The following is a 16,921-nucleotide window of genomic DNA, read 5'->3' as shown; positions in this document are numbered from 1 at the left end:
CTAGATTTAATTCTTAAAAACAAATCTATTCTCCCTGTGACTTCCACTGTAACTAGGGAACTGAAAGTCTAACGAGAGGAAACTTTTTGAGAAGACAGTTAAACTCAAGGTCAGGCATCACAGATGGGGGAGTGCAGAAGCCCAGGCCCCTGGCAGCCCTTTGTCAGCACCAAGCTCATTCCCACTCTTCCTCCTCTTCCTCCTCGTCCGGCTGTGTCCCCCCCGTCCTTCAGACTGGAACGGTTTTCCCAGGGCAGGGACAGGCTCGTCCTGGTGATGCTCGGACGCTGCTGCCCTTCCTCCTCTCGGCGCTGCCATTTCAGTTACGTGTAGTTACATTTCAGTAAAGCAAACTTGAAGGTTATTTAATAACCCTGATACCAAAACCGGACAAAGATACTATGACAAAAATACATCAATATTTTTCATGAACATAGATGCAAAAAAATCTTTAACAAAATATTAGCAAAGAAAGTCAAGCAATGAACAAGTAGATTTGTTCTAGGAATGTGAGGTTGGTTTGGGGTTTGGAAATCAATATAATTTGACATAGTAACAGAATAAAGGAGAAAAACCATACGATCATCTTAATAGATGTTTAAAGAAAAACAAAAGCTTGTGATGAAATTCAGCACTCGTTCATTGCAACAATTCTCAGCAAACTGAAATGGAAAGGAACATCCTCCATCTGATGACAGGCGTCTGTGGGAAGCCCAGGGACAGCGTCCTCGGGGCTCACGCAGGGTGTCTCCCCCGGCTGGCGCCTGCCCTCCCCGCTTCCGTCCAGCGAGGACCCTGCGGGCCAGCCTTGCGGTGGAGCAAGTTAGGCAGAATCATTAAGATGAATCCCTATTTGCAGATGGCTTGCTTGTTTACATACAAAATCTGAATGAATCAACAAGGAAACAACAGATCTAATAAGGTGAATTTTGAAAGGTCATAGGACATGGGGCCAATATGTGAAAACCAATCACATTCCCACATGCCGTCAGTAAACAAGCGGGAGATTGTAAAGCAGTGCTGTTTATTAAGTGGCATCAAAAAGCAGAATACTTGGGAAGGGGCAGAATGAATGATGTGTAAGACCAATATTCTGCAAACTACAAATGTTTCTTAGAGAAATTGAAGAAAACAATTGGAGAGAGATACCATGTTTATGGATTAGAAAATCAATATTGTTAAGATGTCAATTCTCCCAAAATTGATCTAAAATTTCAAAACACAGTTCCAATCACAACCCCAACAGGCTCTTATAGACGTTGCCATGATTAAAAATGTTTTATATAGAAATGCAAAGAACCTAGGGGAGTCAGACAACCTGGGACAAGACTGAAGCTGGAAGACGTTAGCACCTGTGTTCACAAGGACCCAGCGTTGACAGCAGCCTGCCCGGTGCCCGCAGACTGCCGGGCGCGGCTGTACCGTGTCTACACAGCAGAGTCCTGCTCGGCGAGGGCGAGGCGTGAGCTGTCTTCACTGCAACACCACGGGTGAGCCTCAGACGTGCTGCGTGGAAGGAGCTGAACACACAAGGATCTCGCTCATCTCCTTCATGTGATGTTCCAGAAAACACAAAACTGATCTGTGCTGGGAAAACGTTCGGAAGCATGGTTGCCCAGGGCGGAGCGAGGTGCGGTAAACCGGGAAGAGTCGTGAGGGACCTTCCTGAGGTGGTGGAAAATCTGTTCTTGGTGTAGGCGTGTGGGTGAGTGAACCTGTCTATTATTTGCCAAACACACACATTAGGATTTGTGCCTTTTGAAGTATAAATTTCACTTCGCAGGTGGAGTGAGGACGGCAAAACGTCGGTGCTGGTTGCGGGTGGTCACTGGTGTGCGGGGCTCGTGGCCCCGCCCTGTGCTCCCCACACGCTGGAAAGTCTGCATAGCGAAAGACTGGTGTCCGTTCAGCATGTAAACAGAGAAATAATGCAATATAGAAGGCTTTAATAAGACCTCACTTTAAGTGCAAAACTTGAAATAACGTGTTTCCCCCCAAAATATCTTATGTTCGAAGTCAATTTCCTGTCTGGTGAGCTGAGCTGAGTGTCACTGTCTTTGGGCTTTTGTCCCCTGGGAATGTTCCATGGTTGGTGAGTGGCAACGCTGGGCCCGCTTCCTTCGCGAGGAGTCTGGACGGAGGTGGTAACTGGACATGAGTGGGGATAATCCTGCTGCTTTCTTACTGCCCACCGTAGCTTGGCATCTCTCTCCGAGGGGACGGCCATGTCTTCCCACGTCTGCAGTCGGCGTGGCAAGTACAGGTGCAGCCAACGAGACCAGGGCTCGCTGGCTCCAGGAGGCAGGGAGATGGGAGCAAAATCTTTGAAGACCAGACAGTTCCCAGGGTCTTTCAGGTAATTTTAAGGAAAGAAGTTTAAGGATAAAAGATGATGCTGAAAAACTAAAATATGCTTAAAAGTAAATACATCTTCCAGGTCCCATTCCCCAAAATAAATAATAAGGCCAGAAGAGCGGGGGGACTGTCGGCTGCATTGAGCACTACCATGGTGATGCTGTCAACTGCGGCGGTCGTAGATGGATCGAGTTTGAGACTCGTTTCTGTCCCACCCACCATGCCATGCACTTTCCCCTCTGGCAGTGTCACCGCCTAAAGCAGTGTGGACGTGGCGTATCTTGGTGGCCGTGCCCGCAGCGTGGGGCAGCAGGCTCAGCGGAGAAGGCCCGTGGAGCCACCCCGGCCCCCGGCTGCTCCAGGCCCAGCCTCTGCTCAGCGGTTCCTGACTGTGGTAAATGGTTTCCCATCCTCCCTCTCTATGCAGTTGGTGAATTTTAAATGGGCACCATATGTTCTTTTTTGCAACCTCAAGAAAGGCTCTCTGGGTTTATAGTAATAACGCAACCTACCATTATATTGAATCATTTTTACTTTTATTTTTAACTAAAAAGGACTTCCTCTGGAATTTTTATACAGTGCTATTTCTAAATCGAGCCCTAATATTGGTACAGTTCAGTAACTCAAAGGTATCCTGACAGTGTTGGCGTTAGTGGTAACAGTATCTTGATGTTACCGACGATGTTCTATGTGCGTGTATTAACAATTACAAAATGCTGGCATATCCATTATCCTAACATACCATTTAGATATCATTTACCAGCAATAAATTATGTGCTCTGTGAATCAACTAACCATTCTTAAGGATCAATTTATGGAGGAGAAAAAAGGAACCATGAAGAACAAGTAGGAAGATTAGCAAGTGTGTGAAGGCTGGTAGGATGGCCTTCAGGAACAGCCTGCCATGCCCGATGCGGCTCTGAAACCTGCTCTGAACAGCACCAATCTCCGTGACCCGCCTGGGGTGGGTTTGGCCAGGTAAGGGGTACTCAGGGGCCCTCTAGGCAGGTCCGACTGCAGGCTGGGCAGCCGGCCTTGCTCGGGGCGGGTTTCTGTCCACCGCCGCAGCCCCAGGAGCCACCCCCAGGAGCAGCCTTGCCCCCAGCCAGCGCCAGCGCACTGGGATCCTGCCACTCACCCCAACCCAGCACGTGCATGGCAGAGACAGAGGATGCGGCCCACCCTTACCTGGGGGAGGCGCCCGGCAGAGCGGCAGAGCTAGTTCACCTTCAGACTTTCTACCGCTCCATTTGTCTTCTCGGAGATGTGAGCTGTGTTAATTATTTTTAAGACAGATCAAACTTATTTCAGGAAAGAATTAGCTCAAGAGTAGGCAGAGGTCCCCCAGAGAGCTGCTGGCTCTAGCCCCTCCTCTCCAGCAGAGCGACTGCTTTATTATTTTTGCCACGATTCCTACTGTTTCTCTTTATTAATGCAATAGAGAACTTTCTTCAGGAAAAGCAAGAAAGCCTTAAGCCTATTGCAACTCTATTGTTAATTTGTTTTAAAAAACATGCAGAGTCAGCCCCGACATGCTGGAGGAGGCTGGCGCTTTCCACACGGGGCCCCAAAGGCTGAGGGGCGCACAGACCACGTCCCCAGCCACACGCAGGCCCGGCCTGCCCCGCAGCCACTCTGTGTTCACGCTGTCTCCAGGGCTCCGCTGCAGAGAGTCAGGGTCTGGGTGACCAGACCACGCCCTGAGTACCATGTGGCGCACAGGGGCCACTACCAGGTCTCTGTGAAGATTCAGCCACACTCACAAGAAACGTGTCTCTTCGGGCACGTGGGGCACGTGGGCACAGAGCCAATGACAAAGCCCTGGCCCAGGGCTGGAGAGGAGGCAGGAGGGGGTTCTCCTTCCAGGCCTCCATGGAGGTGGCCCGCAGGGTGGGCAGAGGTGGTGCAGACGGACGGAAGACCACACCTAAGGGCCTGTCATGGTGGGCACGGGGGAAATGGGGCGGGCAGTTCACGCTCCTGACAGCGTGACCCGTGGGTTTTCAGTGGAGCATTTGTTTGAAAATGTGTACCCCTGGGTAACCAACACCCCAGCCAGGACACAGAGCTTTTCTCCAGCAAACTTACACACCCATGTCCACAGCAGCACCGTTCACAACAGCCAAAAGGAGGAAACCACACGAAATGTGTGTGGACAGGTGACTAGGTAAACAAAATGTGGCACCTCCACACAGTGGAATGTCATTCAAACCCGCAGCAGGACGTGGCTGACCCCTGAGAACGTTTGCTGAAGGAGATGACCCAGACACGGAAACACAAAGCGTGTGACTCCACCTCCGTAATCCGACATGGGGCAGTCAAATCTGCAGAGACGACAGAGGCAGAACGGCGGGGGCTGGGCAGGGCAATGAGAAGTAATGTAATGGGGACAGTTTCGGTTTAGGAGATGAAAAGACGCCGGAGGTGGATTGTGGCTGCCCAGCAATGCGAATGTCACGCTACAGAACCGTACACTTAGAAGTGGTTGAAAGGGTTCATTTTATGTATATTTTACCACAATTGTTAAAACTCAAGAAGATACAGAACTTTTCCATCGCCTCAGAAACCTCCCACCCTCCCCTTCCAGTCGGTCCCACACCCAGAGCAGCTCCCGTTCTGACTCTGAACTTCTGGCGAGGAGGAGCGCACAGTAGGAGCTGTTCTGTCGGAGTTCCCACGCAGCGTGATGCTTTGACACTCAGTCACGTTACTGCCTATGACAAAAGCCTGAACATTTTATCGCTGATTAATATTCCACTGTGAAAACATGCCACAGGGTCTGCATCTCCTTTTGATGGACGTTGAGTTGTTTCTATCTTTTGGCTTTTATGAATAAATCTGCTACAGACATTCTTGTTCAAGTCTTTTGGGCACTCACACACACATGTCCCACGGATGTGTGTAGAATGTGATCGCTGAGTACCTGTGTATCTACCTTTTGTAGACACCGTCAGTTTCCCAAAACAGTTCTACACCTCTGCCGTTGATGTGTGTTGCCCAACATCAGGGTTGTCACTCTTTTTAATTTTATCCCTGATGGGTGTGACATGAGATCTCACAGAGGCTTTATTTTGCATCTCTTGGATGGCTGAGAATATCGAGCACTGTCTGTGCCCTTCCTGGTCCCTTGTGTCTCTTCTTGGTGACGTGGTGCTTTGCTCCCTTGTTTTTATACTTGTGATCTCATTATTGCGTTGTAGGAGTTGTTTATATTTTCCAGAAATGATTCCTCTGTTAGTTATACGTATTAGGAATATTTTCTCCCAATCTATGGCTTTTCGTTGTTTTAGCGGTGATTTTTTTTTTTTTTTAAGCAGCAAGGGATTTATTACAGGGGATTAAGTAGCTCAAGAGTGTTTGGAAGGAGTTCTAAGGGCTGGGCTCTCAGGAATGGCTTCCAGATGCAGACGGCAGAGCTGGCCTGGGGGAGGAGCCCCTGCCACCATCGCTGCCTCCAGCGTTGCGTTGCTTCTGCAACATTCAAGGAGTCTCCGCTGCTGTCTTTCAGTGTTCTTAAACTTTTTATTCTAATGTAGTTTCAGACTTAACAGGAATTGCAAACATAGTATGAAAGGTTCCTGTGTGCCTTCACCCAGCTTGACCCCATAGCATCAGCATCTTACATACCCATGCTACGATTATCAACATGAAGAAACTGACAACAGTACCATACTAGTAACTAAACTACAGACTTTATTGGGATTTCACCAGTTTTTCCACTAATGTTGGTTTTCTGTTCCAGGATCCACTCCAAGATCCCATATTGCTTTTTTTATCATAGTTTTTTAGTCTTCTCCAATCTGTGATAGTTTCTCAAACTCTCCTTTTAAGACCTTGATTCAATTAAATTGTTTAGTATGTGCTTGAAGCCTACAAACTTAAAAACTTTACTAACTGGTCCTAGTAGTTTTCTTAGGATTTTCTTAGGATTTTCCTGCAGACATGGTCATGTCATCTGTGACATTTTTATACGGTTCATTTCTTTTTCTTGTTTTATTCCACTGGTCATGACCTCAGGTCAACGTTGAATAGAAGTGGGAAGGTTGAACAACCTGGCCATGTTCCGCACCTTGGGGGAAACCATTTCAGCTCTTGCCGTAAAGCCTGATGTTAGCTGTGGTGTTTTTATGGATGCCTGTTATCTCATTGAGGAACTTCTCTTCCATTCCATGTTTGTTAAGACTTTTCTAAATGAATGAGTTGAATTTTATTAAATGCTTTTTCTTCACCTCTTGAAACGATAGTATAGTTGTTCTCACTCTGCTAATGTGAATTACAATTGATCTTCAAATGTTAAAGTAGTCTTGAGTTGATGGAATAAATTCCCTTGATCATGATATATTATGTTTCCTATACATTACTGGATTTGATTTGCTAATTTTGTGAGGGTTTTTATGTTTCTGTTCAAGAAAGATACTGGCCTATAATTTTTTTCCTCTTTCATTCTCAAGTTTTGATGTCAGGATTATGCTGGACTAATAAAATGTGTTGGGAATCGTCACCTTCCTCTCTTCTCTGAAAGAATCTGTGCAAAATTGGTCTTATTTATCCCTCAAATATTTGGTAGAATTAACTGTGAAGCCATTTGAGACTAGAGTTTTCTTTTGGGAAGCTCTTTAATTACAGATGCAATTTGAAAAGCTGACATAGGGCTATTTATATTTTCTGTTTATTTGGTGTCAATTATAAAGCTTTACATTTCAAGGAAATTATCCATTTGCTCTAAGTTACTGAATTTTGGGCATAATGAGGTTCACAATATCCCTTTACTAATCCTAATGTCACTAGGATCTTTAAATGTCTCCCTTTTTTCTTCCATTCCTGATATTAGTATTTCATGTTTCCCTTTTGTTTGTTTTTATTGGGTCAGTCATGCCAGATATTGCAGCTTTCTCTTACTATATATCAAATTACCCCAAAATTTAATGGCTTAAAACAACAGTGATTTATTTCTCACTTTTCTGTAGGTCGACTGGGCATCTCTGCTGCTGGTTGCATCTGGGCTCAGCCGCGTGGCCACGTTGAGCTGCAGGGGAGGTAGGGATGGGGTGTCCACGTCAGCCTCATTCACAGCTTTCACCCTTGTTACTGGCTGTTGACTGAGGCACCTCAGTTCTCTGTCCCGTGGCCTCTCCTCGTCCTGTCGGTTGGACACACTTCCATCTGTGGTGGTCTCAGGACAGCATCCCCAGGGGGCAAAGGCAGGAGTGCCACGGCCAGTGGAAGCCTGGGCTCCAAATGCACACAGTGTCACTTCTGCCATATTAACCAAGGCAGGTGGTGTCACAGGCCAGCACAGATTGAACACGCCTGAGAAATGTGTGGGAGACGCGGCGACGTTTCATTGCGAAGGGCTGTGCCTTCTGCAAAGGAAGACTTTGTGGTCGTGAAACCACCTGTCGCACTCCACAGTCTGGCCACACGTTACTTATTTTCTTCACTCATGCACCTGACTCTTCCCCCATCCCAGAATGCCTAAAATTCTCATCCCAACTGGAGCCTCAGGCTCAAAGTCCAGGGTCCCGTGATCAACATCTGGTCCCTCTGGACATACATACGTGGCTCTTCTGGTGTGACGCTCCTTGATCCAGAGATCTATGAACTGACAAACCAAGTCACCCTACAAACAGGGCCAGGCTGGCCACAACAGTCACTCCCATCGAAAAGAGGAGGAATGTGAGGCACATGAAAGTCACTGGATTGTACCAATTCCAATTCCAGGCCCAGGTAGTCAGAGCCCACTCCGGTAGATGCAGGAGAGAGTCCTGGACGAAGGCTCAGTTCTGCTCCCGGGAGGGGCTTCCTAGTCTGTTTTTCTCTTGTTCTGCTCTGTGAGGGTCCATCCTTCTCCATCAGAAATGGCCCATGTTTAAAGATGAGTAGCTTTCTCTGTTTCTGGCCCACAAAAAACTGGAGGCCCAGGAGTGTCTTTTAGTTTTGAATATTATCATCTTCTTTTAGTCCAAGCTGTTGGTGCTCTTATTAATACATTTCTCTTAAAAATTTTATGGGTCTCCTATGAATCTCTCTACTTTGGACATTTCAGGCTCCTATAAGACAGTACCCCATGGATTATCATGGCCAGCCTTGAATCAGTCTTTACTCTGAGGCTATTTGTTCCTTTAGGAATATTTTGCTGACTGTTGAAACTGAAAATGTGAAATACTTTTATTTTTCAACAAGCTAGTCCTGACTTTTCTCTGTTCCCTCTAAATTCTGCTTGCAAACTAAGTAGAGTGTGTGTGTTCCACTCATCTCTCTTCCTGTATCTTTTCCTGCACAGCTATAGGAAACTAATTGGCACTTCCGACATTCTACCTAGAAATATCTTTATCCATGTTTACAAATTCTTTAGGTACATTTTGGGTTTTCCCAGTTAACTGATGGCGACAGTCTTGCCTGTGGCTCTGTCCCTACTTAGGTCACTCTTTCTCCAGCCTCTGGCAGTCATTTCCTTACGGTTCTCCCAATGCTGCCTCAGTGCCTTTTTGGCCTCCACCCAGGGCCTGAGTCCAAAACCAGTGCCACACGTGTTGGGATTTGTCACAGCAGCACCCCAATTTTGCATTTCAGTTAGTATCACTGCACAACAAACAACCCCAGCACTTAAAATAGCGATGCTTTGCTGTTTCTCACAGTTCCGTGGGGTGGCTGGGTGGCTGGGTGGCTCCTGCTCACGCAGTGTGTTCATCTCAAGCCTCTGCTGAGCGGGAGGGTCCAGGACAGCCTCGCTCACACGTGCAGTTGCTGTCACCCGGGGCACTGCCACGCTCTTCCACGTGCCTCCCTGCTCCGGGGGGCTTCCTCAGGGTGGCGGCAGGGGTGTGTGTGGAGGTGGGTCTGGGACCCACACAGCTTCACTTCCACCAGGTCCTGTCGTTGGCAAAGCAAGTCACAGGGCAGACGGACTCAAGGGAAGGGGACACGGTCCCCACAATAGTTGTGGCTGAGTCACATGCAAAGGGAGCGTGGGAAGACTTTTTGTGGCAATCTTAGGAAACAGTCACCCACACGAGATGTTTGCTAATTTTACTGGTCTTTCCAGGGGCTGATGGAGCCTCAATGTCGTCATTCTTTGTAACCTCTGCTTCACCCTCTCTGGCTGCACGTCACAGAATATGCAGGAGGGACATCACTTCCAGAGAGTGCCTCATCTGTCTATACAAGGCTCAGAAAGGTATGAAACCCTAAAAGGACAACTCCCCAGTGGAGCTGCCAAAGCCCTTTTTCCCTCGGGGTTTCGTGCCGTGTACAGCTGCAGGCTGGGGGCATCCTGAGGAACAAGGCGTGTGTTCGCTGACTGGCCGCCCTGGACCCCCGGGCTCCCCAGCAGAGCTGCTGCCCTCGCCACGCACCCTGCCCTGGGCCTGTTTCTGAGCACCTGTCCCTCTCGTCCCTCCTGCTCACTCTCTTCCTCCTCCTGAAGGGCACTGTTGAAAATCTAATAGCAGCGCCTCTTTCAAAGGGTCTTTCCTAAAGAGCATGAGGAAGGATGCCGTTCAGAATCTCCCCAGCCCCTGTGGCCTCAGGGCCACCTTGTGACCTGCAGTGCAGCTCCCAGAAGGCTTGGACGGGGCTCACGGAACCAGCGTCCCTGTCCTGGTCGGTCAGCCTGGCTGCTCAGTCTCTCCTCCACACAGTCCTGGTGGTTGGAGTCTGGTCTTGCTCAGAGGTGGGTCCTTGTCCGACCAGGACCCTGGGTCTGAGTGTCCTGTGTGCTGAGGCAGCCCAGCCGTGGCCAGGCCAGTGGCCTTGGCTGTCTTTGGTCCACAACCCCACACCGCAAAAAGGCCCTTTCCTCCTTCATCCTCCTCTTGTTCATTCCACCCCCAACTCTCTCTGTTCTAGGTGTTTCCAAAGGCAGGAGAAGGGTGAGGAAGCCACTACTCACCTGGGCTTCCCTGGAGTCCTCTGGGACCTGCCCAGCCCCCGAGGTACCTGTGCTTGGGCTCCGTGGGGGGCCATCCCCAGAATGGCACAGGAGGCCCACGGGGCTTCTGACTGTTGTCCCTTCCCCTCAGCCTGTTTCTTCGAGTCACTCCTTCGACATCACTTTGAACGTCAGTCTTTGTTGGGTGGCCCTGGGCGAGCGTGACCCAGGCTCCGCATCCTGGCACTGGCTCGGGGGTCCAGGCAGGAGCTGGTCTGCCCGGCTGTGGGCGTGCTCTGGCCCAGGATTCACTTGTCCCTGGCTGCACAGGCAGCTGCACACCTCCAGGGGGCACTGTCTACAGTGCCTTTTGACTGAAATTTCACAGAACAAAGCCTTTTAATTAAGGGATTTGATCTGTGAAGTTTAGATTCGGTGGAAGGGCCACACCTGAGGTTCTGGAGGGCCACATGTGGCCTTGAGGCCGTAGGTTCCCAGCCCTGGTCTACGCCATGAGTCTGCGAGCCATGGAGCAGTGGCCAAGGACCCACTGCAGAGAGCCGTGTGGCCTCAGCCGCCCAGGCCTGCTGCGGGGGCACCTTCGCCTGAAGGCTCGACCCCTTCAGCACTGCGTGATGCAGCCTCAGCGGGAGGGCAGAGGCTGGCCTGGTCCCTGCATCCGTGGGAGACGTGAGCACTTCCCTGTGGCCCTGCAGCTGCGGTGAGCTCGCCATTGTAAAAGCCTGGGTTTTCTTCAAAAAAGTCAACGTCAGACAATAGAGTGTCACATGGTGAGAATGTTCCAGGTGAAAGGAGACTGGGGGGACATGGCAATGGACCGCGGCACCTGTTGCTAGACTGGCCCAGACTAGAAAGGGGAGGATCGTTGACGGCCATCCGAGGGTCGGGGGCAAGGTTGGAAGGCAGGTGGTGGAGGAGGCGCTGCCGCAGCCGAGGTTCCAGGATCGAGGCCCTCGCTCTCCAGAGGCGCACACTCGGGAGGGTGTTTGGGGTGAAAAGCCGTAACGTGGTCAACTTCCCCCAGAATGGCTCAGAAAATGCACCCAGGTGGGCAGGGAGGTTGGTGGGGACTGGTAACAGTGCCGGAACCCGAGGCGGGCGGGCGGGCGGGCGTCCGTGAAGCTATTTTTGTTCTTGCAACTTTCCTGTAAGTTTGAAATGGTTTCCTAGTAAGAGGCTTGAGAAAGACGTTTGTTTTCTGAGAGCCTGGGCATCCTGTTCTCCCCGGCAGGTCTCCACGGCGGCCTGCTGGGTGCCCTGATGCCCGTGCCCGGGGGCCCGGACGGCAGGGCTGCGGAGCGCCCACCCCAGGGGACGGCTGGGCCTGCCCGAGACCCACACCAGGGGCTGGGGGCCCCCAGAAGGTCCCGGCTCCCCAGGGAGCTCGTGTGTGCGTCGCGTTTAGGGCACAGTGTGCGGCCGGCGCGGCCGAATCTGCGGAGCACTCCTCTCCTGCCCCGAAGCCGAGTGCTCCCCCGTGGCATGGAGGTGCCAACCTCTCCCGTTCAGTTTTACTGGCAAGGCGTTCGCAGCTGCTGAGCAGAGCAGGGCAAAGCGTCTTTCTTAAGTGTCTGGCCCCGGGGGTGGCTGAAGACCCACTGTCTCTCTGCATTTGCTCTGAAGCTCCAATGCTCTTAATGTTTGGGTTGAGACTCCGCATCGGCCCGTCTTCAATTTGGTTTCAGGCACTTTCCAATAAGTGCATGAAGTGCTCTGGGGCTGCGGCGAGGCACTAAGGCAATCGATACATGTTCATCATCACTGCGGCCGTTTCGAGGGCCGGCTGTCCCCCGAGTCGGGCCCGCGGGGGTGCTCGCCCTCCCAGGCTGCTCCGTGGGTTTTGTGTTTCCCGGTGGATGCCCACCAGCCTCACTGATGATCAATATCGCTCTACCAATGGATCACTATTAACAGGCGTTTTAGCCGCTACGCGTTCCTGTCTCGGAAAAGTGCCTTCCAGACGGTGAGATTTACGGGCCAGGGTTGCACGTTTGTTTCTGCCCCTCTCTGACAGGGTTCCCATGCAGGAGACCCCAAGAACAGCCCTGCCTTCTAGGGGGTTGCAGTTTGGTGGGGCGGGGGCGGCACGCACACATGCTGGGGTTGCAGGCCCGGTTCAGTCTGAGGATGTTTACGCTGGTCTTGCTCTGTTCCGGCATTTTCTGGCTTGCTTTAAGGAAGGATGGCGCCCCCCCCCACCCCCCGACTCCAGGAGCCCGAAGAAGCTTCAGCAAATCCTCCGTGCTTGAAAACGAGTGGTCTCTACACTGGGGCGGCACAATGCTGTTTCCAAAACTCCTGTATGTGCAGACGTTGTTCGTTTCATGGAAACTCGCAGTGATCCCCAGGGGTGGGCAGAGCAGATGGCGGGCTCCCCACTGCAGAGGGACTGGAGGCTCCTGCAGCCCCCCGAGGCCCCGGCTCCCAGAGCCAGGCGGGGCTCCATGCTCCAGGCTGCGGCGGCCTCCTGTGCCACCCTGCTGTTTTCTGGGGTGGGGGTAGGACAGGGCTGCAGCCGAGGGGATGCGCGGCCCCCGCCACGGCCCCTGGTCAGCAGCGCTGTCGGGAAAGCGGGCGGGTGGGGGCCACCTCCTCCCCCCTCCGCCCTTGGCCCCAGCACGGAGGAGCGACCAGGGTGGGAGGAAGAGCCGGGCGATTTTCCTCCTCGCTTTCTTTCCTTCTAATTGCCGGAGTTCGCGAATGTAGAACCTTCTGAAAAGACCCAACATTGACGGAGTTTAGGTTAGGATTTGGTGTGTAGACCACACTAGCGTTCTTTCTCCAGAGTTTTCTGTGTCTAGTGCTGGGGTGCACGTGGGCCGTGTGAGCCCCCTCTGTCCTCCCACAGCCGGGCCCCCCCAGTGTCCCCCTTCCTCTGCCACAGCCCTGACCTCCCCGTTTCCTCTTGCTGCGAGCCCTGTGGGAAGACGGGCCCTGAGTCTCGCTGCCTGCGCTTTCCAGGCGGGAGCCGCAGTCTCGGGGAGGCAGTGTGGCTCCCCAGAAACTGCCGGGTCGCTCCTGGCCCCCCACTGCCCCATCCAGCGGGAACATCTCTGCTCAGACGTGTCCGCCCTGGACCGAGGCGATTGCACCCGCGAGGGCGCCTGGACAGCTCGCGTGGAAAAGCTGCCGGGCGCTCGGGCGGCGCGCGGGGATTTCTGTGCTGTCTCTGCTGGGGTGGCCGTGCCCCTCTCTCCTGCCACTGTCAGTCTGTCAGCTCGCCCTGTCCCCCTGGAGCCTGCTCTGCTCTGCTGCTGCTGCCCTGGTCCAGGCTGTCCCCCTGCTGGATCTGGCCACCCTGTCGTCCCTGGGCTTGCCACCTGCAGCCCACCTCACAGGGCCACCTGGGTGTCCAGCAGCACCGAGGGTGCACATTCCCTGTTTAAAGCCCTGTCCTCAGCGTGGGGGTGCCGGCCCTGGGTGTCCTGTCCCTTGTCCCCATCCTCCTCCGCATCACCCTGTCCCCCCAGGGCATGGGAAGTGTCACTCCAGTGTCCTTGACTTCCAAGTGGGGGGTAAGGGGTGATGCTTCCTCCTGGAGACACCTCAGATGGGACAGTGTCCAGCAGTCACCGGCTGGCCACCTGCAGGGTGGCAGGAGCCTGTGATTCCAGCAAGCACCGGGGCTCAGAGGGGCTTCATGAAGACAAAGGAGACCCCCCCGGCCACGATGTGGGCTTTTGAGAAACAAGCCCAGCCCCATAAATAATTGTCCAGATCCTGGTGACAGCAGATGCACTCCACAGAGCTGCTGGCTGCTCGCTTGACCTGTGACCTCTGACTCGGTGCGGGTGAGCACAGCCCACGGTCTGTGGCTTCAGGAGGATCTGGTTATGGGCTGCTATTGACGAGGCATTTATAAATATTTAATTTTCACATTAAAAATATGGGACAGGAGAGCCATTAGTAGCTGACAATAAAAAGGCTTTCTCTGCTGATTGTGGGGGCAAAAGAATATAAGGGTGGATTTTGCTCGGGCTACACAGACAGGACTGTGGCTTTCGAACGTAAAGAGCGTTGTTTACAAGGCGGTCACGGCTGGACCTGTGGCCCAGGGTCTGAAGCCGCCGGATGCTCGGCATCTGTGCATGGTGCTGGCCGCTCACACAAAACAAAATGGATGGTTTATTTACGCCCCACGCCATTAGGGACGGAGGAGAAAAGTTCAGCCCACGATAAGCTTAAATCTTGATTTTTTTTCCCTTCCCCCTCTCAAAAGAATGGATTCCTTACGTTGTAAATTATCCAACCCTTGTCCTTGGGTTGGCAGCTACTTCAGGCTAGTATGGACATTGCATAATCTTAAATATTGATTCTTTTTAGACAAAAAAAAGTCTGAGAGCGCCAAGCTCCCCTGGTCTCCCCGACCAGGCAGGCGCGTGGCCATAGCTCACTTCTGACGGCCTCCCGCTCCTGACAGCGAGATCCATTCTGATTAGAAAAGTTCTGGGAGAAAAAGCAGCGGTTGGGATCCCTTCTCCATCACAGCTAAACTGGATCGACTTCTGCCCAAGTCTGAATCCCAAGTGCCCCCCTGAGCTCTCTGGGCAGAGTAAACCAGAACGATCCGGAGCCCGTCAGCCCTGCCGCTGCCCCCCAGTTAAGCTCTCCCACTTCGGAGAGGGGCAGCGCACCGCCAGGTCAAGGCCTCTGGACACTGGCACCAGGTGCGTGCCCCGGCCCGGGGTGGAGGGCTCCCCGCCGAGCTCGTCTCGGCACAGACAGTGCGCTGCGGAGCGGCGGTTGCTGGCACGGTCTGTCCCACGTGCCAAAGGAATGATGCCCTTTTAGGAAGAAAATTATTTTCATAAAGCAGAGCTGTGTGGTGTGATGTTTGCAGCTGTACCACTGGGTCCCCCAGGCAATGGAGATAATTAAGGCTTGGTTTTAGGAGAATGAAGAGAATGGTCTTTGTGTAAATCCATTAGGGTTAAAAATGAGCCACTTCTCATCCCTCCTGAAGCACAGACCACTTAGCGCTGGTGGAGGGAAGCAGCGAACGTCACACGGAGAACACGTGGCTGCTTCCCAGGCTCCGCGTCCAAGGAGCACAAGGCCACTTCTGTGACTAAATGTGCCGGGGAAACCGAACCATAAAGTGTTTCCTCAGTTTGGCGACTTGCGGTACGATTTCATGAAATGCAATTAATTTTTCTACTCCTCTGTGGCTACGAGTTTCATTATCTATTATCTAACCAGTCAACTTTGGTTACCTGCCAGGAGCATCCAACGCAGAGACATCTGTTGACTGATTTCTTTGGTTTGGGTGTTTAAAAGTCCTTCCTCCGAAAATTGCTTCTAGTTACTCTAGCCGTCATTTGAATTACGGTGAAAAACCAGGACTGCTTGCAAAGTGGAGTTAGGTGTTAAGTGTCGCAAGCCGCTTCTCATTTGCTTGGCTTTCTCGTGCTCTACTCTGCAGCTCGAGGGAGAAGCTGTCACACGAAGGTTGTACCTGAGCATCGTGTGGAAGCTCCTATGTTCACGGGCAGGCAGAGCAATCGATTAAGCTTTGTTAGGTTAAAAGCAGCAACAACCCAGGGCCTTGGAATGGGTTAAACTGTGACATCAAAGGCCTTCTCTCAGTGAGCACTCACTGTGGCCAGATGCCGTGCAGGCCTCTTGCTCAAACCCGAGACACCTCATTCAATGTCCAACTGTCATTTGAGGACGTGGGGGTGCCGGGATTGCGATGGGCCCCAGCGAGCTTCAGAGCCTGGCACAAACCTAACCGTCCAACCCAGCATCCTGCCAGACCCGCCTGGCTGTCTCTAAGGTTTGCCTCAACCTACAGAGAGGCCACACTAGCATTGTTCTTGTGCAAATAGAGGCCTCATTTCCAAATGAGCCATCTCTGCTGTGGTCTGAATGTTTGTGTCCCCCCAGAATTCATACACTCAAGCCCTAACATATGGCATTAGCAGGGTGGGCCTTGGAGGGGCCATTAGGTCAGGAGGGTGGAGCCCTCACTGGTGGGATCTGTGCCCTTGTAAAAGAGGCCCCAGAGAGCTCCCTCGCCCCTTCCGTTGTGTGCAGACGCTGCGAGAAGGTGCCGTCTGTGGAGTGGACAGACACGGAACCTGCCGGCGTCTTGATCTCAGACGTCCCAGGCTCTGGAACTAGAAGAAATAAATCTCTGTTGTTTTATGATCTGTCCGCTCTGTAGGAGACGGTATTGTTACAGCGGCCCAAACAGACCGAGGCAGAGGCTATCCGAGGTGTAGCAGGTAGAGGTCTGGGTGTCAGAGTGCTGGTCCGTGTTCGTTCCGAAGTCTCTCCCCACGGCCTGCCCACGCCCCGGTGAGTCGAACGGCGTGATCTGCCAAACTAGGAGTTCTGTTTAGGGGCTGGCCTCCAGCTGCCACTTTCCTATTTCTTGTCCTTAGAAAGCACAGTCAGCGTCCTCTCGCAGTTCTGCGCCCCTCACCTCTCATCCTGCCGGCTCAGGGGCGGCAGTGCCTTAGTCCCTCATTAACTGGTTTCCCTCCCCCGTCCGCTATTCCTCAAGGTGCAATTCAGTGGCCTGTAATGCTTGGACTATCCCTTAGCTTTTATAAAGAAGGGAAAAATCCTATCAGCAGTTTTCCAGTGTTTAAGAACCACTGTGTCTTCACGATCTATTTTCTATTTTTGTTCGTTGTCTCCGTTTCCTCATCTTTGGGTCCTTCCAGCGCC

At 52.1% G+C, this 16,921-nt stretch overlaps 1 long non-coding RNA gene across 4 annotated transcripts in view; it reads left to right on the top strand.

Moving 5' to 3' along the window:
• The window catches only part of LOC123649801, a 35,545-nt gene that overhangs the window by 3,645 nt on the left and 14,979 nt on the right, over positions 1-16,921 (top strand). For 3 of the 4 annotated variants that reach the window (XR_006739144.1, XR_006739143.1, XR_006739142.1), the window contains 2 exons: positions 9,401-9,532; positions 16,413-16,546. This is a non-coding gene — a long non-coding RNA (uncharacterized LOC123649801). Of the gene's footprint in view, positions 1-3,322; positions 3,334-7,322; positions 7,393-9,400; positions 9,533-16,412; positions 16,547-16,921 lie in introns of those variants that run through there. The other variant, XR_006739145.1, reaches the window with a different exon arrangement.

The sequence above is a fragment of the Lemur catta genome, chromosome 14, assembly GCF_020740605.2.
Source record: "Lemur catta isolate mLemCat1 chromosome 14, mLemCat1.pri, whole genome shotgun sequence".
In the NCBI taxonomy this organism is placed as follows: domain Eukaryota; kingdom Metazoa; phylum Chordata; class Mammalia; order Primates; family Lemuridae; genus Lemur; species Lemur catta.
The sequence above is the reverse complement of the archived record's forward strand: the minus strand, read 5'-3'. Positions and strand labels throughout refer to the sequence as shown.